Below are 22,853 nucleotides of genomic sequence, written 5' to 3'. Positions count from 1 at the left end.
TGTGAAGAACTAATAGAGTTAACTATCCAGCTAGATCATCGACTCTTAGATCGTAAAGGGGACAAGAACAGGGGTGATGGACGGTATATGCCTCCACGTTTCAGAATTCCCTTAGAATATCGTCCCAAGGCGGCGGAAGGAACAGAGCCTATGCAAATCGGAGGCATCCGCGGCCCCCTTTCACAAGAAGAAAAAGAGAAGAGGAGAAGAATGAAACAATGTCTGTATTGCGGAAAAGGGGGGCACTTTATAAAGGACTGCAGAGCAAGAAACGCAGTACCAGGACGTTCTTTTGTGCCTCGTGTGCAGGCAATGGTGCCATCAAGAGAGCCGGCGGAAAACTAGGAAACCCAAATCAGAAAGAGGTCTCTGCCTTGGGTTGTCAAAAGTCCATGATCACACCCGTCCTTGCCAATACACTTCATCCAGCTGTCGCCCATATGAATCTCAAGGTTAAGCTATGGGTAACTTCCAAAGACGCTATGGATATAGATGCTTTAGTGGATTCCGGTGCCACTGGTAATTATATCGATCAAGAATATGCTATGAGGATCGGAATCGTCTGCGAAAAGAAGGAGAAACCTGAGTTGGTAAAGGCAGTCGATGGCACTGTTCTTTCATCTGGTCCTGTGTCATACCATACGTGTTCCCTATTGATGCAAACCATCCAAAACCATGAGGAGTACATTCAATTAGATCTTATCGACGCACCTCAATTTAGGCTTATCTTGGGAATGCCCTGGTTGACTCTTCACGATCCTACAGTTAGCTGGGCAGCACGTACCATCACTTTTTCCTCTGACTATTGTCAGGAACATTGTAAACAGAATCTTCCTATACGTGACTCCCTTCTTAATACACCATCAGTGTGTCTGGCAATGGAAAGCTCCCTTGAACATTTTTGCTGTGCCACCGTTCTTCCTGAGGAGTACAAGGAATATCTTCCAGTGTTTAATCAACAAAAGGCTACCACCCTGCCTCCGCATAGGGTATATGACTGCCGCATCGAATTAGTGCCCGGAGCAGATATCCCGTGTAGTCGAGTGTATGCCCTGACGGAGAAGGAGAAGCAGTATCTCAAAACTTATATAGAGGAGAATCTGGCATCTGGATTTATCAGGCATTCAACATCTCCAGCCTCATCCCCGATGTTCTTTATTCCTAAGAAGGATTGCGCTGAATTACGACCTTGTATCGACTACAGAGCGATTAATCGTATTACAATCAAGAATCGATACCCTCTCCCCTTAATTCCAGTATTGATGGACCAACTCAAGGGAGCCCGCTTTTTTGCCAAACTTGATCTGCGCGGAGCATATCATCTGGTCCGAGTACAGAAAGGGGATGAGTGGAAGACTGCGTTTCGAACCAAATTTGGTTTGTTTGAGTATAGGGTGATGCCCTTCGGTTTGTGTAACGCCCCTGCCGCGTTCCAGTTTTTTATGGACGAAGTGCTGAGAGGATGCCTGGAGACCTTTTGTGTCGTATATATTGATGACATTCTGGTTTATTCATCTACCGTTTCGGAGCATGTCACACATGTGAAAAAAGTACTGGACAAACTTCAACAATATTCGCTTTATGCAAAACTTGAAAAATGTTTGTTCCATGCACAGGAAGTAACATTTCTTGGTTACGTCATCAATGAAAACAGTTTTCAAATGGATGTGTCCAAAGTAGAAGCCATCACTAATTGGAGCCCTCCTCGAAATGTCAAATCGGTACAAAGCTTTCTTGGCTTCTCGAATTATTACCGAAGATTTATAAAGGACTTCTCGAAAATCATACATCCTATTTCGAGCCTTTTGAGAAAGAACACTCCCTTTGTTTGGAGCAAGGGGGCTGACTGTTCATTTCGATATCTGAAGAAACAGTTCACTCAGGCTCCAGTCCTTCGTCATCCGGATCCACAAAGACCTTTTATTCTTGAAACGGATGCGTCTCAAAATGCAGTGGGAGGTGTGCTATCCCAACGACATCCTGTGACTGGCCAAGTACATCCTGTTGCCTTCTTCTCGAAAAAACTTACACCTTGCGAAAGCAATTATACCGTCACAGACAAAGAGCTTCTTGCAATTAAACGAGCATGTGAAGAATGGCGTCATTATCTTCTGGGAGCAGCTCACACCGTGGAAATCTTTACGGATCACAGGAACTTATTGTTTTTGAAAACTGCTAAGGCTCTCACTCCTCGGCAACTGAGATGGACCTTGTTCTTTTCGGACTTTGATTTCGTTATCAAGTATAAACCGGGGTCCCAAAACGGAAAAGCTGATGCCCTTTCCCGCATCGGAGAGACAGAGGATCAGATGAGAACCGAAAATTCCGAACCACCGTTCATTCTAACAGAAGTGAATGACCCGACCCCATCGGTCGCACTGTTGTCATCACAGGACTTCTTGGAGGAGGTGAAGGTGGCCCTAGCACAAGAGAATCTACAGGACTGGGTCCTGGAAGATCCGGAACATCGTGTCGAAAAAGATGACCTTGCCTATCATGACGCTGCTCTTTTTGTTCCAACAGTGGCGTTACGTCTGCAAGTGCTGGCATGGGTCCATGATTCTACACTGGGTGGGCATGTGGGAACGTACAAAACCATCGCCCATGTGGAACGCTCCTTTTGGTGGCCCCGAATGCGGGAGGATGTGCGCCAATATGTTAAGAACTGTGCTATCTGTGCTCAAGGAAAGGCGATCCATACAAAACCTGTGGGACTCTTAAGACCTTTACCTATACCTCCGCACCCTTGGCATACGCTGTCCATGGATTTTATTGTCGAGATGCCACCTTGTGACAATAAGACTGTGATCTTGGTTGTGGTAGATCACCTGACGAAAATGGGACATTTTATATCGTTGTCAGGATTACCATCAGCTGCGGAATTGGCAGAGGTGTTTCTCCAACACATTGTACGAGCTCATGGTATCCCCTGTGTTCTAATAACGGACAGGGGGTCTCAGTTCATTTCCCGGTTTTGGAAGGCTCTTTGTAAAACTCTGAACATTGATGCTCGACTCTCATCCAGTTACCATCCCCAGACGGATGGTAAAACTGAACGTCTGAACCAAACCTTGGAACAGTACCTCCGTTGCTTCACACTGCAAAATAATCTGGAATGGACTACCTTGTTATGGATGGCAGAATTCGCCTATAATAATGCTGTGCATGCCACCCTGGGGTGTTCACCTTTTTTCTGCCTCCAGGGTTTTCACCCCAATGTTCTTCCTTTTGAGTGGCCTGTTCGTTCCCCTGTACCTAGTATACATGAACATCACGCACACCTTAGAGCAGTGCACATAGCCGCTAAACACAGTTTAGCTGAGGCCCAATCCACACAAAAGACATTTGCTGATAAAAGGAGAACATTAGAACCAGTCTACGAGGTGGGTCGATAAGGTATGGCTCTCTACGAAACATCTCCATCTGAAGGGGGTCTCTAGATTGAAACCGAAGTATGTGGGGCCGTACAGTGTAGTCGAGGTTATTAACCCCGTGGCTATTAAGCTCTCCCTTCCTGTTTCTTGGCAGATACATCCTGTTTTTCATGTTTCCCTGCTCCGGCCTTGTCCCGTTAGTATGAGGCTTCCAGATCGTCCCCTTCCTGTTGAGGTGGATGGTCAGGAAGAGTATGAGGTGCAGGCGATCCTTGATTCTAGGATGGTGAGGGGCAGGGTTCAGTATCTGGTGGAGTGGAAAGGTTTTGGGCCCGAAGAAAGGACATGGGAGCCTGTGGTCAACTTGCATTGCCCTGATTTGGTGGCTCTCTTCCATGCTACTCATCCTGGTCGTCCTGGGCGACCGCCGGGACGGCTGTCCTCGGGAGGGGGTTCTGTAGCGATTACGTGGCCTAGAGGACTATTGCCATACCATGCACGCAGGTACTGTTGTTTCCTTGGTCGATCTACTAAATTGCGTGTTCATCGTATAGACTGCAACTACCAGCATGCTTAGGGGCAGGAACAGTGAGGATGAGGGCGGAATTTACTTAAGCACCTCCCTTCCGTGCAGAAGGTGCTTGTCAATCAACTTTGCATCTGTGAGGAATGGCAGATGGTGTTCCCCGCCGGATTTCAGCTGGAAGATTGTAGCCCCTGGAGTGCGGGATATTAATCAGGATATTCGAGAGCAGTTACAAACTGTACCAGGTACTTTCACGGTAGGAGCGCGGGCTCGCCTCCTCCGTGCTACGTTTTTTGTTGCGAGTGTCTTCTTGCAGGGAAGCCGCGCTGCAATGGTAAACGCGAGGCTTCGCGTTTAAGGTGCAGACAGTGGGTAAAACTTCGATTTTGCTCTAAACGCGACTGAAATGCAAGACGCGTCTGGAGTAATCTCGCTTGCAGTGCTGAAGGGAAATAGTTCGTGACTCTTCTACCAATCATTTTAACTGCACGGAAGCAAAGACTTTAGTACTTTGACCTCGAGGTCATGCCAGTTGAGGAACTGTTTGTTTTGCCTGCGTCGTGTCATTAACAGCGCCTATCATCAGCAGAAGACTTTTGCCTGACATTAAGATCACGAGTTGCTGTGAACCTTTCTTGGGTTTGGTGGATAACATTAATCCTGTACTGTGCAGCTGTTGAATCCACCAACAGCGGAATACTTTGCATCGGACAATATTTGTGGTTCACGATTATTTTTGTTTTTTTGTGAAGAAAAAGGGAAAGAATACCTTGTGAGACTGTATTACCTCTGGTAAGTCAAGGCCACAGTTTCCTGCATTGAGTTGTTGAGCATAGGATGAAACTGGTATTATATTCTTGTATTCTTGTTCCCTTCTGCAGTGTGGTAATCCTTCTCGGTGCCTAGCAGTGCCTTAGACCAGACCGTGAGGGACCCATTGGAATTACAGCTCTTTTATTATTTTGTCCACTTCCCTTTTCCCCGGAGCACGAATTCACGCAGAGGGTGTTAAGATTCCTTTGTTGGGAGTCGTGCTGGGGTGGAACTGGGAGGCCTTTCGTCTGACATCGTCTCTGCTGGTCACCAGGTTGAGGTTAGTGGCAATTCTTATCCTTGAGCTACTGCCAATCCTGACACGCCTCTATTCTTCATCCCAAAGAAGGAAGGGGGGTTGTGAGCATGCATCGATTATAGAGCCATTAATAGGGTAACCAGAAAGAACAGGTACACTCTCCCCTTAATACCAGTCCTGTTGGACCAATTGAAGGACGCAAAAATATTTACCAAGCTTGACGGCGAGGTGCGTTTCATCTTGTGAGAGTCCGTCGTGGAGATGAATGGAAGACGGATTTCCTTACCAAATACGGGCTCTATGAGTACCAGGTCATGCCATTCGGCCTGTGCAATGCCCCAGCGGCGTTTCAATTCTTTATGGATGAGGTGTTGAGGGGCTTGCTGGACGTTTCATGCATCGTCTATATCAATGATATTTTGATTTACTCTCCCACTCGAGAAGACCATGTTAAGCATGTGATGGAAGTGTTGGAACGGTTGCAACGCCATGAGCTATTCGCCAAACTGGAGAAGTGCTTGTTTCATACCGCAGAAGTAGAATTTCTAGGATACATCATCGGCCCGAATGGGTTACGGATGGACCACAAGAAGATACAAGCAATCATTCAATGGGAATCTCCTTCTGTGTGAAAGCTTTGCAAAGCTTTCTAGGCTTTGCAAACTTTTACCGACGATTCATAAAGACTTCTCCAGGATCATCCAGCCCTTAACCCATCTATTGAAGAAGGGAGCTGTCTTCAAGTGGACTGACCCTGCCGAACGTGCTTTCCAGGCTCTGAAGGCCCGCTTCATCAACGCACCCATCTTACGGCATCCAGATGCCAGTCAGCCTTTCGTGATGGAGACCGATGCCTCTCATTATGCTATTGGAGGCATTCTATCGCAAAGAAACCCCGACACTGGCCAACTCCATCCTGTGGCCTACTTTTCCAGGAAATTGTCCTCCAGTGAAATAAACTATAGCATCACGGATAAAGAGTTGCTGGCCATAAAGCGGGCATGCGAGGAATGGCGACATCATCTTCTGGGGGCCAGACACACTGTTCAAATCTTTACTGATCACCGAAATCTCCTTTTCCTGAAAAGTGCGAAAGCGTTAACACCACGCCAGTTACGGTGGTCTTTGTTTTTCTCGGATTTTGACTTCGTGATAAAATACCGTCCAGGCCCACAAAACGGCAAAGCAGATGCCTTATCAAGACCAGAATCGGTATTGAGGGATCAAACATCAGATGTTGAAGACCCTCCCCTCATTCTACACAAAGCTTCATTCAATCCATCTGTTTCGGTCATCACATGTTCCTCAGAATTCCTGAAGCAAGTCGAAGAGGAAAGCGAAGCTGTGGATGCACAATCCTGGATAGTCAAAGAACCCTTACAGAGAATATTGAGAGGCAAGTTACTCTTCAGAAATAAACAATTGTACCTGCCTAAGAATGAATTACAGATTCAAGTCTTACAATGGACACATGATTCCTCCTTGAGTGGACACCTGGGAGTACACAAGACGTTACTGACCACTTCCAGATACTTTTGGTGGGAAACGATGCGGAAGGACATCGAAGAGTACGTGGCCAGATGCCCCATATGCATTCAAGCTAAAGCACAGCATCAACGAAGCAGCAGATTACTACGTCCCATACCGATACCTCCAGCGCCATGGCACACGGTGTCCATGGATTTCATCGTGGAAATGCCTCTCAGTTTCGGCAACAACACCATCTTAGTGGTTGTAGACCATCTAACCAAAATGGGTCATTTTATTGCACTAACTAAGTTGCCCACGTCAGGTGAATTAGCCATAGTCTTTTTGCAAAACGTGGTACGCTTACATGGTGTTCCTTCTGTTCTCATTACGGATAGAGGAACACAGTTCACTTCTAAATTCTGGAAGGCTCTGTGTGACATTATGAAAATCGATGCTCGATTGTCAACAAGCTATCATCCGCAGACGGATGGCAAAACAGAAAGACTTAACCAGACGCTAGAGCAGTATCTAAGGTGTTTTACCCTCCAGCAGGATGAGGAATGGAGAATGTTGTTGTGGATGGCGGAGTTCGCCTATAACAACGCTACTCATTCTTCTTTGGGATGCTCGCCCTTCTTTTGCCTTAACGGTTATCACCCCAATTCACTACATTTTGAACAACCATGTCTTTCTTCTCATCCTACCATACAACAACACCATGATCACCTTCTTTCCGTTTTGCAGGATGTCAAAGAGCATCTGGCGGCAGCCAGAAACCGCGACAAAGCACAGGCCGACAGTAAGAGAACTCCTGAGCCAGCATACTCAGTGGGAGATAAGGTGTGATTGAGTACCAAACACTTGAAATTTAAGGGGAATACACGTTTACAACCTAAGTTTGTGGGCCCGTATCCCATTGTGGCGGTAGTTAATCCCGTAGCCATGAAATTGAAACTTCCCTCGTCTTGGCACATCCACCTCGTGTTCCATGTGTCCCTACTGAAACCACATGTGCAGGGTACCAGGGCTGTAGCAAGACCTCAGCCTTTGGAAATAGAAGGGGATGTTGAGTATGAGGTGAGGGCAGTGCTTGATTCCAGACGAGTGAGGGGTGCCTTACAGTATCTGATTGACTGGAAGGGGTATGGGCCTGAGGAACGCTCTTGGGAACCGCTCGCTAATCTACATTGTCCTGGGCTTTTAAGGCGTTTCCACTCCAGGTACCCTACTAAACCTGGCGGACCGCCGAGACGTCGGTCATTGAGAGGGGGTTCTGTCACGTTTTAGGCGCTTCATTATGGACTACATCTCCCAGAATGCCTGCTATGTAGTCTGTCCTCCCTTCCTTCTTTAAATCCGCTCCTGGCTGGAGGAGCCAAGATGGCGACGGAGACAGACGTGTAATCACCCGGCTCCCCGAGCCTGTTTTGCTGCTAATCTATCCTGATTACTATCCGGCGACAAAGTGGCCGCGAAAGGATGAGCGAGGCGCGCTGTGGCCGGTGGCGTCCCTCCGGTGCTCCTACCTGCCCGATTGTTGGTGGTAAAGGCGGGTTTTCTTGACGACCGAAGCCGAGCCCTGGTCCAGTGCCCCGGGTTGATGCGCCCAGCTGGAGACGGCCGCAACTCCGCGGCTCCCGCCTGCGAGTGATGTGCCTGCGCCCCCCGCCATGACTGCCTGTCAGGTGCCCGCACTGATCCCTCCTGTGGAAGGACTCTTCGACCGGCCGTGAGTTTCTGACGCCTTTCCCCTCATACCGCTTTTAAGGTGCGCTGCCTTGCTTTGAATTCGCTGAGGTGGAAATGGCCGCTGCACTTTGCCATTGTTACACGCCGGGACGGATTGTCATCCGGAACCTACAGGATCCAGTGCACGCTATTGGGGAGAGCTCAGACGTTTATCTGCGATTCCACCCCGGCAGCCTATCGTGTGTCCCACCCGAATGAGCGGGGACCCTAGATTGGTACACAATATGGCGGTCGTCTCCTCCGTGGTACGGATGGATTTAATCTCTGCCCCTGAAGATCTCGCCCTCCATGATCTTGAGTTGCGATCAGACCCCTTTGTCGTTCCTCGCACTGCCGATTCACTAGATCGGCCACATTCCAACACCCATGCCTCCATCCTTGCAGCGCTGGCCGGGCTAAGGTCGGACTGGCATGATCGCTTCTGTGCGCTCAGTGAGAGGCTGGACGCAGCCATTCTCGGGCAGGAGAATGCCTCGCCAGCTGACCCCCCTTGTGTGATCGACCGAGCCTCTCCTGAAACCGGCATGGGAACAATGTTGCAGCGCGATTATCAGCCTGTGGAACATCCTGAGATTGTGCCCTTTGTGAGACTACCGCCAGCCCATGTCGTGAACGCTACTTTGTTTCCCTGCCTGCCTCAGCCTTTCCTGTTGGACAATGGACACTTGTCTTCGTTCGTGGCTCAGCTGGGGATACGACTCTGCTTTTACGTTGCCCAGGCCGGAGATGCGCTGGGTTTCAGTTGCCGTTTTGTGCTGCATTGGATGGACTCGGGTGCGACAGTATTCTGGATTGCCATGGTTTGTGACTGTGTTTGTATGATCCACGCAGGGGGGCCTTCTCCATGTAGAGGGCGGCCATCTTATCCCTTTGTTCTGTCTGGGGCGGAGTGTCATCCGGGGCCATATTTGGATGGACGCTTGAAATCTGGCCAGGGCTAGGCGAGACTCTCTTTGGTGTTTACTGTATTTAGGGGGCGGGTGGGGGCCCGAGACGGGACGCCTCCTCGAAGCGTGCTGCAGCGCTTTCTGATGTCTCTCCCTGCTTTCTATAAATATTGATGCTTTACTCGTTATTATGGGGAGTGACGAGGTTTTATGGCCGGGGTGTTCGGGTGATTTAAGATGGGCCCTCCTCCAATGTTAGGGATTTCTTTTTCTTTTTCTTCCTTTTCTCCTTCTGTATTTCGGGTTCTTGTGGGCGACAGACACGTTGTCGGGGGGGGGGTAGGCCGTAGCCTCCGCATTGATGTAGGGTGGGGGGGGGAGGGTTTACTTTTATATAGTTCGTTTCTATGGGCCTCCTATTTTCTGCGCTTTTCTTTACCTGTTTCCGTCCTGGGTCCGAAGGTAGGGTTAGTAGGAGTGGGTGGCGCTATGCGTGGCGTGTGCTTGCCTGTCTACGCTCCTGTTGTTTTGCCTTGATCCGCCATGCTGTTTTAGATGTCGCTTCTATGGGTGATTTTGTACTATGCTGTTGCCTACTCATGATGTGCAGTTATAACGCGGACTCAGTACTCCTTGATCTCTATTCTTCCCTGTTTAATGTTTTATACCCTTTAAAAAATTTTTAAAACCTAACCTTCACTGCTCCTGTTTTCCTGGTGGCACGTATTCGTTTGAGGAATTATTCCGTGTGTTGGTACTGTTTATCCTGGTGCCGCTGGGAATCTGTAATGTTTGCTTTTCTGCTGAAAGTATTGTGGCCGGCCTGACGGTTGTGGGCCCGTATTTGTACACTTTTCATGCACAATAAAGGTTTTTAAAAAAAATAAAAAAATAAAAAAAATAAAAAATCCGCTCCTGCTTTCTATATCTGTCTCTCTCGGTAAGCCCTCGGTGCTTGTCACCTGTGGTGTTGCCCTTCACTAGCTCTGATCGGACCTGGAATCTTAATATCGGCGTTCTGTTTTAATCTGCTTTGGGATGTTACCTTATCACGTGGAGACGTGCAGAAAAGAGCAGTGAATGTGAATTGAGCCTTCGGTTGCAGTCTCCGTGGTGTTTGGGAACTTTTGACCCAATCTGGGAGCCGCGCTGTGTGAGCCGGGTGAGAGGCTCTCTGCTTCCACGAATGCTTCTATCTTGACCTTGGTAACAGTGTCGCGAACACACTCGGATGTTTTGGATATTGCATTTTTGGAGCGCCAGCATGTAGTTCATGCTCGATGCTCCTTTATTTTGTGTTAATTTTTCTTCTTTCTGGGGCAAGGATTTCCGCTGAATATTTTGGCTTACTTCAGAGCTGGTGAGCAGCTCGGATTTGTACTTTGGAAGTTACCGGAAGCAAGAATCATTGCCTTTCGTGTTCCACACTGCTGTGCAGGAAGAGACTACTTTCGTGAAGCTAAGTAGTTTTTCATTCATATTGACTGTGCAGCATTTTCTACAAAGAACCTTTAGCTTTCCAGAACTGTGGTACTTGGGCAGCTCCTATTTTGAATTTGCTTTATTTTTTCCTTTTTTGCCCGTGTCTACTTGGATGAATGTGGCAGCTTTATTGAGTAAGTGTAGTTCCACACATTAATGTATAACTGATATAGTAGTCCGAGGAGGAGTGCATTTATTTGTATCCTTATGTCTCTATGCAGGAATCAGAACACAGATTCAACGTATGCCTTTGTTGAATTGAATTGGACCCCTCCTGAGGCGATTAGCCGGGAGGTAGACTGCTGCTGAATTGGTGTGTTAACCTGCTGAATACGAGCGTGTGTTAATTGTAATTTTATACAGCGATTTTTAAATCAAATTTTTATTTTTCACTTACTTGCACATACCCTAGTAATCTGCCCTCGTTAATCCCTTCCCCGCACTTTGACGGTCACAGACGATCTTATGGCTGTGTACCGAGTCCAAGGGAAAATATTCCCAACGGCAGACATCTTGGGTGGGAGGCGGCAGCTTTGACAGCCCTCTAGCCATCCCTACATAAGGAAACGGACACTCTCCGCGTTAGCGGACGCGCTTGGCGGACGCGCCTCGTTCAGCGCCGGAGTCACGCCAGAGTCAGCCCGTCTGCGCCCGTCCGCGCCTCGGACGAGCCCCAGGGCTATGGCTCAAACTTCACTACCCCCCAAGGACCAACAGTAGGTACCATCTGTGGGAGAGATACATGAACCTAAGTCTGCACCCATATTCATAAAATATACCTCTGAGCAATTGCAGGCCTTGAGACCCCCAAGACAACATTCCTGTAGTCTTTTGGAGTTAGGCAGGGAGAAAGTTGCATGCCAAAATTGCATACTCTCCATAAATCCTGTAGGGACGAAAGCTACGGAGGATAGAGCTAGCAAGAAATATCCTAATTATGAATCTAAATCATTCTCATTTCTCAGCCTGAACTGTCGTTCCCTACCTAAGCACAAGACTGAGATATTTAATTTACTACTAGACGAGGCACCAGATGCCATGTTCATAACAGAAACGTGGCTTCAGGAAAGCTCCGGACCGGATATTGCCGTGGCTCTCCCGGACTCATACGCCATTATGAGACTAGACCGGAAAAATAAGTTAGGTGGAGGAATAGCAATTATTTAAAAAAAGTTTACAACTGTGAATTCAACAGATTCCCATGTTCCGGCTGTGAAGGTGCCATTTTCAAACTCATACTTGCCCCAAATTACACCTTTTAAGGAGCACTTATCTATCGACCGCCAGGTGCGACGTCAAACTGGTTGACAAGCATGTCAGAACTTATTGGCCCCTTAGTAATGAAAACTGCCAATTTCACAATCATTGGTGATATGAACCTGCATTTGGATAAAGGGGACTGTATAACTGCCTCTGAATTTATAGCTGATCTAGCGTCCCTCAACCTGATTCTGAAAAACTCTGGACCCACGCATATTGCCGGTCACTTGTTGGATCCTATTTTTTCCAACATTAATGACATCGCCATTTTTCCTGCTCTACCCGTTCCCTGGTCAGACCATTTTCCTATCAAATTTTCACTTCAAGTACAACTGTCGAATAAGGACAAAATATCGGCTCCAACCCAATTTGTTAGGAAGTGGAAAAAATTCGATATTGACATTCTTAATACTTTTTTGGAAGCACATCTACCCTGTACCAAGTTAATGGTTCAAAATCTATCGACATCAGTTCAAAAATGGCTTATGACAGCCATTGATTCATGTTTGCCTAAAACGAAGTTAAAAGGTAACAATCACCGCCCCCCTGCTCCTTGGTTTAACGAGATATTAAAGCAAGAAAAAAACAGATGTAAAAACGCCGAGTGTCAGTGGAGGAAGACCTATTCTCCAGAAGCAAAGATAGAATATAAAACAAAATTAACAAACTATCAAACGATGTGTAGTAAAGCTAAAGCTGAATTTGTATGTACCAAAATTTCAGAGGCCCTAAATCAATCTAAAACACTCTTTAAAACAGTGAAAGAGCTAGCTGGCTCAAATACCACACAAACTACGCCAGACCTGAATAAAACACATTGTGACCAATTGGCTACTTTCTATGTAAATAAAGTTGATAAAATATATCAGGGCATTGAACAAGCACAAAATGAACAAAATAAGGCAAACATGACTGTCCCTAATATCTTATCTGATAGATTGAGCAATCATACTAACACACTAGGCCCTAGCGCCCTTGATATTCCTCCTGTCACATTAGAAAACTGGCCTATGCTTAATACCGATATCGTCTTTGAGCTACTCAATACGATCAAATTGGGTTCGCCCAAAGACCCTTTGCCATGCTCAGTCTTAAAACAACTTAACAGGGGAGCTATGGCCATCATCACCGACCTTTTAAATGCATCCCTTCAGGAAGAATATGTGCCAGATGAATGGAAACACGCAATGATTCATCCACTGCTAAAGAAAGCAGGTGCTGACCCTAATCTGCCCTCTAATTTTCGGCCAATCTCTCTCCTGCCCATCCTTGCAAAAATACTGGAGAAACACGTTCATCTGTCCCTTACGGAATTTATAACTACACATGACCTGCTGCCCCCCATCAATCAGGTTTTCGCTCAGGCTTCTCTACTGAGACTACCTTGCTAGGTGTAACAGAGAGCATCTGTGCTAATTTGGACAGAGGAGAAACGGTGGCACTTGTGCTTCTCGATCTTAGTGCTGCATTCGATACGGTGTCACATGCGGTACTTATGCAGACACTTTATTCCATAGGCATTCGAGGTGCAGCCATCAATTGGATTAAATCATTGTTGGATAATCGCACATTTCAAGTTTTCTCTCAATCTGCCTGCTCAGACACCCTGACTTTCAAACACAGAGTACCGCAGGGCTCGATTTTGAGCCCGCTACTCTTTAATTTATACATGAGCCCGCTTGCTAAAGTAGTGGAAGAGACTGGATTACTAATGTTTTCCTATGCTGACGATTGTCAGCTTCTCTTCTCTCTTTCCTCTGCGGAAAGTGACAATCCTTCCACCTTAAAACTAGGATTGGGAAAGATTGCAGGGTGGATGCAAGAAAACTTTCTTAAACTGAACGGTGATAAGACCGAGTTAATTGTCCTGGGAAAAAATAAAGAACTGTGGGGACCCCAACATTGGCCATCTGAAATGGGTACTCCCCCGGTTCCGGCTACGCAGGCCCGAAATTTAGGTGTCATTGTTGATGACTCCCTGAACATGCATCAGCAAGCTGTGAAGACATCGGCCACTTGCTTCGCAATACTAAAATGGCTCAAAAAGATCTGCTGGATGCTACCCGAATCCACTAAGAAAACGGTCATCAACGCCTTAATAACATCCAGGCTTGACTATGGCAATGTGCTATATTTGGGGGCAAAAAAGGCAACGATCCGCAGATTGCAGACAGTGCAAAACGCGGCGGCGAGACTGTTATGGAAAATCCCTATTTCCTCATCAACCTCCAAATATATTCGGGAGTTACACTGGTTGAGAATAGAGAACCGGATTAAATTTAAATCCCTGTGCTTTATGCATAAGATTTCCACTAAAAATGCCCCTAAGTACTTACAAAAGCCAGTCCATCTCTATCATCCCTCCCGGACTCTTCGATCTGCAACAGCTAATTACTTTGTGATCCCCAAAATAAAATTATCACGCATGGGTGGAAAATCCTTTGCATTTCTTGGACCTTCACTATGGAATGCTATGCCACACGCGATACGTAATGAGGTGAGTTACATGAAATTCAGAAAAGCCTTAAAAACCTGGCTGTTCAACATCTGAAAATGCCTTGTCCTGTAACATACCATTGAATCACTAGCGCCGGGAAACCCTTTGTTGGGTAGCTGTTGCGCTATATAAGTGAAATAAATAAAATGGTGTCTCTCCTGTTGTCGAGCCCTGTAGATGGTTTCTGGCTGCCAGTCCTTTGTTTTATTTCTCCACTTTTTCCCCTTCCCTGGGTGAGGTCCTCATAGGGGAGTGTTTATGTATACGACTCACTTGGGGTGCCGTTCCCAGGGAGGAGAGAAACTAGCAACGACATCGCTCCTGCTGTACCTGATGCTTAAGGTTAGTCAATCCGCCTGACATCGTGACACCTATGTTGATTCGAGCGCAGCACTTAGCCAGGACTTATTCCGACCATTCGCCTGTGAAAATAACGTTAAGAGCTGAGGACCTGGGTCCGCCGAGGTCAGCCTGGCGATTACAGCCTACAATGCTCCTAGACGCTGTATTTCAGGAGGAGCTACGAGAGGAGGTTTTAGACTTCTTCGAACGTAATAAGGACTCAGTGATAGATGTAGAAACCATTTGGGATGCCTTTAAGGTGACACTGAGGGGAATCTGCATAGCAAAGGGATCGGGGGTCCTTAAGAGTATATTACCCACACTAGCCAAGTTGGAAATTGAGCTCAAAACGCTTGAAGGATCACTGGAGGAATGCCCAGACGGAGTCACACTATCGCAAATCAGGGAGAAACTTACGGCATACACAGATGAGGCTAAAAGAGAGTCCAAATTCAGAGGCCGACACTGGCCGGCTTGTAGGTATGGTGAGGGTGAAAGACTGGGGAAGGCGCTTGCTGCGACAATCAGGTTGACACGACAGCCGACTACCATACTGGAGATTGATTGACCGGATGTGCTGGTATACAGGGACACAACACAGATACTAAATGCTTTTGTGGCGCACTATACCACATTGTACACCACCACAAGGACGGGTAAGCTTCACTTACATGATTATTTGCAGGATATAACCCTGGGATGGCTAAGCGACACACAAAGGACCTTTCTAAGTGCCCCATTTGAAATAGACGAAGTAAGGGATGCTATCATGCATATACAATCAGGCAAGGCTACTGGCCTAGACGGGATCCCGATAGAGTTTTATAAAACGTATATACATTTTATGGCCCCGGTATTGCGTGAGGTCTATGAGGATGCCCTGGAGGCGGACATCTCCCGCCTTCCATGCGCATAGCTCTAATTACATCATTGCTTAAACCTGGAAAACCGGCGGTTAGTTGCGATTCCTATAGGCCCCTGTCGCTACTGAATTGCGACGTGAAGATACTTGCTAAATTTATAGCTACGCGCATCAATCTCATCCTGCCTAATCTGATTTTACCTGACCAATCGGGCTTTGTCCCAGGCAGGGCGACCTCGCACAACTTACGTACCTTTTTTACAATCATGAATAATGTCCATGAAGACTTGCCTGTGGCGGCCATCTTTTTGGACGCCACTAAAGCCTTCGATTACCTAGAATGGGAGAATGTGTTCCAAGTACTGGAACGAATGGGCTTCCCGAATATATTTATATCCTGGATCAGACTACTATATGAGACGCCTGTGGCCAAAGTGACCATTAATGGCAGACTGTCACGAGCATTCCCCATCACGAGAGGCACGAGACAGGGATGCCCCCCTGTCTCCCCTGCTGTTTGCCATTGCTACTGAGCCCTTAGCGGTGAGACTGCGGCAACACCATAATGACAAGGCATTACGATGTAATCAGCGTCAGATTTTGATATCAATGTACGCAGATGATATCACTCTGTACATTCGAGATCCCAGTCATAATCTGAACCCCATCCTCAGGGAGTTTATTCGCTTTGGCGAACTCTCCGGCATCCAGATAAATTGGGGGAAATCGTGCTTGTTCCCCCTCACGGCGTCTACGGTGAAATTTAATTCGGACTACCCCATTGCCTGGTGCGAGGAGGGCTTCAGATACCTGGGAATCCGAGTGGCAAGAGACAGAGAGGAGTTAATGCGGATTAACTATGGTACAACTATGTCCCGTATCACTGACAACATCACAAGATGGATCACCCTCCCTTTGTCCATGGCGGGAAGAGTATCTCTCATAAAAATGGTCTGCTGCCGCAATTACTTTATCTATTTCTGAATGTCCCGTACTATCCCGGAAGATATTTCTTCTAACAGCTGCGGTCGGAGCTTATTCGTTTGGTATGGAGTGGCAAAACGGGCCGACTGCGATGGGATGTCCTCGTTAGACCGTACAACCGGGGCGGCTTCGGTATTCCCGATTTTGAATTATATTACTATTCTGCTCAGGCACACTATGCTTATTTTTGGATATACCAACCTCGTTACATGCCCCAGATTGCGGCGGAACACTGGCTTGCCCCTCCAATCCCAATAGAAGGAGCATTATATACCCCCTTACAGGGTAGAGATCGGACACCGTCCACGGTAATGAGCACTGTGAATGCATGGGCTCGACTGGGGGCTGTGCTGAACGCCCCGATGTTGTACTCACCACTTATGCCACTTATCTATCATCCAGACATGCCCCTGTTACAGGAGGCAGTTTTCCATAAATTGGCTCAGCGTTTGCAGATTGCAACATGGGGAGACCTGTACGATGCGGGAATCTTTCGCACACTGGATAATCTGAGATCTGACGGCCCCCTGTCTCCTCTTGACACTTTCCTCTTGATTAGGCTGCGCCAGGGACTGAAAGCAATTACGCCTGACTTTCCTAATGAGCCTCCGGCCTTTGCGCCATTGCAGCGCATACTACAGGACGAAACACTCAAGAAACTGGTATCCACAATCTATAGAACTGTACATACATTAAGAGACGCACCGCCGCTCGCAGCCAAGACACACTGGGATCGGGAATTAGGCATGGTCATTACGGACAAACAATGGGAATTCTGTTTACAACAAACTGAACGCTTTTCATCGAGCAGCAGATTTAGAATCATACATTACAAATTCATACATAGACTTTATTATACCCCAGTCCGTATGCACAGATTTCACCTGCTGGACACCGACACTTGTGACAGATGTAATGCCCCAGGGGCTGACTTCCTGCATCTGGCATGGGAGTGTGAGGGTGTGCAAGCCTACTGGCGTCAAGTATTTGTGGCGGTGTCCAAGATGATAGGTACAGACATGGTGCCCTCTCCAATACTTGCTCTGTTGGGTTATGTAGAGCCGATACCCGCGGCACACCGTAAGTTTACTGCGCTGGCTTTCTTGGTGGCTAAGAGGAGAGTAGCTTGCAGATGGGGAAGAGGCAGAGCCCCTAAATTTAAGAACTGGTTACGCGACCTCACATATCGTCAGGAACAGATTGCTACATATTCTGAGCTGCTGCCGGTTTCCCCCAGGCCTGCTGATATTTGGGCCCCTTTGCGGTGTTATTTGTCGGAGAGTGATGACCCCCACAATGCAGACACACCACCTCCATCATAGACTGGAAGCCCCACTGAAAGGTCCGCTGAACATCCACACTACTGTTTTTCTTTCACATGTGTGAGCTGGGGGGTGAACTGCACTCCTGAGCCTTGGCTGACTGGTGATACAGTGCGGGACGCCCTAACTAGCCTGCAGAGTGCGGATCATTTCGATTGCTTGTTTAACTGTATGGACCCCTCCTGTGCGTGTGTGAGGGTATACCCTTATCCTAGATTGACCTGAGGAACTTGTATTACTGAGTACTTGTCATTGGCATTTGGTCTCTGCATTGTGGTTCGGACATGGTCCACGAGTGAGGGCATGTTCCGGCGGCTCCATGGTTTATATTGACATGTAATTTATATTCTACTGTTGGCCCAGATACTTGTGCGTATTGATGACTATGTATTGTACTGTGTGACTATGAATGCACGTACATTTAAAAAAAAAAGTTTAAAAAAAAAAGTGAGAGTGTGATATTTATATATAAGGTTTCCTCAATTTCATACAAGTCGACCATTATCAATTATATTCAATGTGAACAGCAGCTATATACAGTGATACGCACTGGGTAATGGCTACCTTCTTCTGTGTTTCGATGACGTTTCGACCCTCTAATCAGTTTAGGGTCTCTTCAGGACTGATTGATGTAGGGACATCTATGAGGGAAACGTAAAGAAAGCATAAGTCCCATGTACCAGCACAAATGCGAAAAATTAGAAGGATGTATGATTAGAGGTACCTGATAGTACAATTGCGCAGCCTCGTGAAAATGGTGTGCCACACGTGAAAAAATGAAGAAAGGAGGTAGCTACTCACATGAAGACCCGTCCAGGTACTGGTATTGTGAGGAGAGAGGAAAAGGAGAAACAGTCACACATTGATTGTGATGTCAGCGAGAGGGCTGGATGAAGGGAAAGGAAAATCTACTGCATTAGAATTATCGAGACAGAACTTACCCCAGTGTGAGTGAGGGAAGGCTGACAATTGAAGAATTAAAGCGGCCTAACCGGCTCTTGAACCACGCACTACAGCTGTAGTGGTCTGGCAATATCCTGATTATAAAAGAATAGTTGTGGGGAGTAAAGTCCACATTTGTAAAGCGCACAATCACCCGTAAGGGTCTCTAGGCGCTGGGGGCCGTCGGGAAGATTAAGCAAGCTATTGCCCAGAGTCACATGGTGCTGGGCTAACCTGCCGCCGGAGCCGGGGATCGAACCGTGGTCCCCAGATTCCAGCGTCAGTCGCCCTGGCCGCGGCGCCACACCTCTTCCTCGATGAATGCGGTATCGTTAAAACAGTGTCAGTCCACTGTATATATTCCTGGGGAGTTAAAAAAATATGGTGTCGGTGGTAGAAGGAAATTAGGCGGCTGAATAGAGCGCCTGGAAATGGTGCCAATAATTGCCAGTTCTTACCAGGATTGTGAATTCCTATTGAACAGCGTGACAATGCTCCGCATGTGTTTCAACAAAGGCACGTTGGTCAGCTTTGTCTCCGGGTCAGATGACAGTGATTCCAAGGGTACACTGATGTTTTATGCAGTGTTTTCCCGCCTTCAAGTCAAGTGAACGGCAGGCCTTACTAGAGATAACCGCTAAGACGTTCCATCCGGTTATGGGTGAACGTAGAAAAGTGAGGAAAGACCTCAGTAAGAGATAAACAGATGAAAGAAAGGATAGAGGTGTGTGACACACAGTCGAATAGGCGCGCATGTGGCTGGTGATCATGTATTACCATATTATTAGCACATGCAATTTTGTGCGTGCATATTTACATATAAACACGGCACGGAACTCTTGCGCGTGTTACCTAATCAATGGTAGTGATATCTTACAGGCTTAGGCAACGGGTTGCCAGTCTCTTTTCAGGGGAGGACCAGAGTCAGGTTTCTGTGGTATGATAATTTTGCTGCAGACAAGATTAGATAACATGGGCAGTGTGCTGAATCCTGTCAAGACAGACTTGTGAATAAGGTGGCATCTTAGCATAAATGATCTTATATGTCATAATCAGTATGTATGCATACCATAGAACCAAATAATATAATACTGCAGAGATATTACAAACAATTATCTATGTGCAAGACGTATCAACGTACTGTATCCTGTCTAACAGACTTGTGCAATATGGAGGCATCTTAGTATAAATCATATCATATATCACAATCAGTATGTGTACATACAGTAGAACCACAATATAACTAAATATTCCAAACAATTATTTTCGTACAAGATGTAGTAACGTACAATGTTAGGTACAAGGGTACTGTTTATTGACAGAGCAGGTCAGTTAACAGAGTACCAATAGTGTTTCAGTCAAGTGTAGTGACATAACCCCTCCATTATTCAACCAAGTTGAGACCTTTTTAGGTTGAGCTAGAGTGCGCATGCGAAGCATGCATCTAGCTCGACAACTATTGTTTTCAGTCTCCTGGGAATCTGAGACAGCGTTCAGACACGCGCTTCTGCTGTCTCAGATTTGTCCTCGTGAGCGCGCTTTTGCTGCTGGCTGCTTGCTGTGTGTGCGCTGTTTCGCTTTCGGTTTTGTCTTTCTCAAGACGTGTAGTGCTGGGTGCTGGCGTTCTGCTGTTTGGGGCACACTTGTAAACATGACATGTGTCATAGCTACAGGTATGTTCCCATCACAATGTTCACGTACACCTCAAAATTAAAGCCAACATTTTATGAAAGTTGTTTTACAATCTGCGGAGAGACTTTGCAAACCGCTTTTAAACAGCGTGCATCTTCTAGAAAGTGGCGTCATGCTATGCTAGGCAGACAGACACTCGCGTACACACCCCCTTCCCCCCCACCAACCAGTCATCGGGCTCTTTTAACACACACACTCGCATACATACACACTCATACACACACGCGCGCACACACAGACACACGCGCGCACACATCCCCCTCACACCCCACTCACCAGGTTCTTCTTGCGTGTCCCTCGGCAGCCAGCGGGTCATTCTGGTTAACAGGCGGGGGCCGCGGGGCTCTCCACGAGCACGGGAGCCCCGCTAGCTGAGACGGAAATCTTCCGGTGGGCACAGGAGCGCGGGGTAGGCTCCCGTCTGCTTCCTGTATTTGTCCGGCCCCGTCCCAACAAAGGTTGCCTGGCTTCCTGTTGAAGCCGGGCTGAGGCGGTGAGTTTGCTTGTTCACCATGTGAACTGTCCGCAGTAATAGGGCAAGGTGACAGACACCCGCACACCCCAATAAGGTAATATAATTGTAACTGCAGGTGACGCATGTTTCTTTTTTAGTGTAGGTGCTGTGAAGTTTTTCCGATGATATAACCCGTTTCTATGTAATTTATGACTTTTAATTCATAATATTTTATGCACTTCCTAAGTTTGATTTCAAACAGTGAAAGGGGGGATTTGCATTACATGGTGTTCGCATGTCCTCTTGCGAAGATCTCCACCTTCCGGCACCCAGGTTAGAATGAATTGGCAGTCCCACACAGGCCCCATGTTGTGAGAGGAGCTCCCACTGATCCGCGATTGAGCGGCGGCCTGGCTGCTTCCACTGCACCGTGGTGATGCTAAAGTCAGTGGTCCACCCTGTGGTTGCGTCTCGCGTGACGTGTGCTGTCTTGAAGGAATGACGGAGGGATTTGCGCCCATACCACCACCCTGTTTGTCACCAGCCGTCAATGCACCGGACACGATTTTTAAAATACCAACAACAGAGGTATTTGCGCCTAGAGAGATTTTTGGGCCACAAGTCGGAAATGTAATTGAGTGCGGTGTTGGGCGTATGCAGCTAGAAAGATTTTTGAGATCGTTCCATGCCGATTAAAATATTGGATGGAGATTGACCGAGCAGTCAAACTGACCGTCCCTTAAGATTGAAAAGCCAGGCGAGTGTCAGGTTCGTGGAATGCTGGTGACTTCATAGATGAGAAATTATTTCATTTCTCATGGTAATTGCGGAGCTGCCAAGCGCTTAGACCTCGGAGAGCAGATTGTGCGATAAAGGTGAAGTCATACATGCCTCCCTCCGGGTGAGGGACACGGACACCCCTGCAAGCGTCAGTGCATACTTGCCTCGTCGCCGCGCCCTCTCGGTGGGAACAAGGCCTCGCGTTTCTGCCTTCTCAGGCATCAGCAGTCTGCCTTTGTCATTACATACTTTATTTAACGTTCGCAGCGATGTTTTCTTAGCACAGCTGAGCAGTTCAACTAAACTGCTTTCCCATGACTATTTTCTGGTGTTATTTACTGTTTTAAAAAAATTACCTGCTAGAAGCATTTTGAGGTCGTGAACGAACATATTAATATAGAGCTGCTTCGTTAATTAGGGCAATAAGGCACAACACGGCGAGTTTTTTTTGGTCATCGAGTATTGTAACATGTTTTCTGAAGTGCGTCGAAAAAGTAATATTATGTGCACCCTAACATAGTGACCTGCTGAACTCACCTTGCTCTGTATGGTCGAGAGGGCGCTGCTATTTTCAGGACCTTCCTTGTCCAATGGCCGCCCTCCTCTGTCATGAGTGTTGCCACGAGCTGCAGCTGATGACTCTTCCAGCAGACGGTCACACTGTGCCTCGATTGGCAGCTCACATGTAGCCATTTAGGGCCCAGGGTGCCGTGCTCTGCTCCCGCTTACTCACACTGACACTCTCCAACACTCATTCTCTCACTAACTAACTCTCCCACTCACTCACTCACTAACTGACTCTCCCACTCACTCACTCACTCACTGTCACTAACAGACTCTCACTGACCGACTCGCCCACTCTCGCTCACTCACTGTCCAGACTCTCACTGACCGACTCACCCACTCTCTCTCACTCACTAACTAACTCTCCCACTCACTGACTGACTCCCCCACTCACTCACTTACTCCCCCACTCATTCTCACGCACTGACTCACTCACTCTCAACACATATTCCATTACAAATGCAATAGTTGTCACATTTGCAAAAGGTTAAGCTACTGGCATTGTAAATGACAATGCTATTAATGTATCTATTTTCAAAACCAACACATAAATACAAAATTTGTCATTTACAATGCCAATAGCTCAAACTTTCC

The sequence above is a fragment of the Lissotriton helveticus genome, chromosome 9, assembly GCF_964261635.1.
Source record: "Lissotriton helveticus chromosome 9, aLisHel1.1, whole genome shotgun sequence".
Classification (NCBI taxonomy): Eukaryota; Metazoa; Chordata; class Amphibia; order Caudata; family Salamandridae; genus Lissotriton; species Lissotriton helveticus.
Note: the sequence above shows the minus strand (reverse complement) of the source record.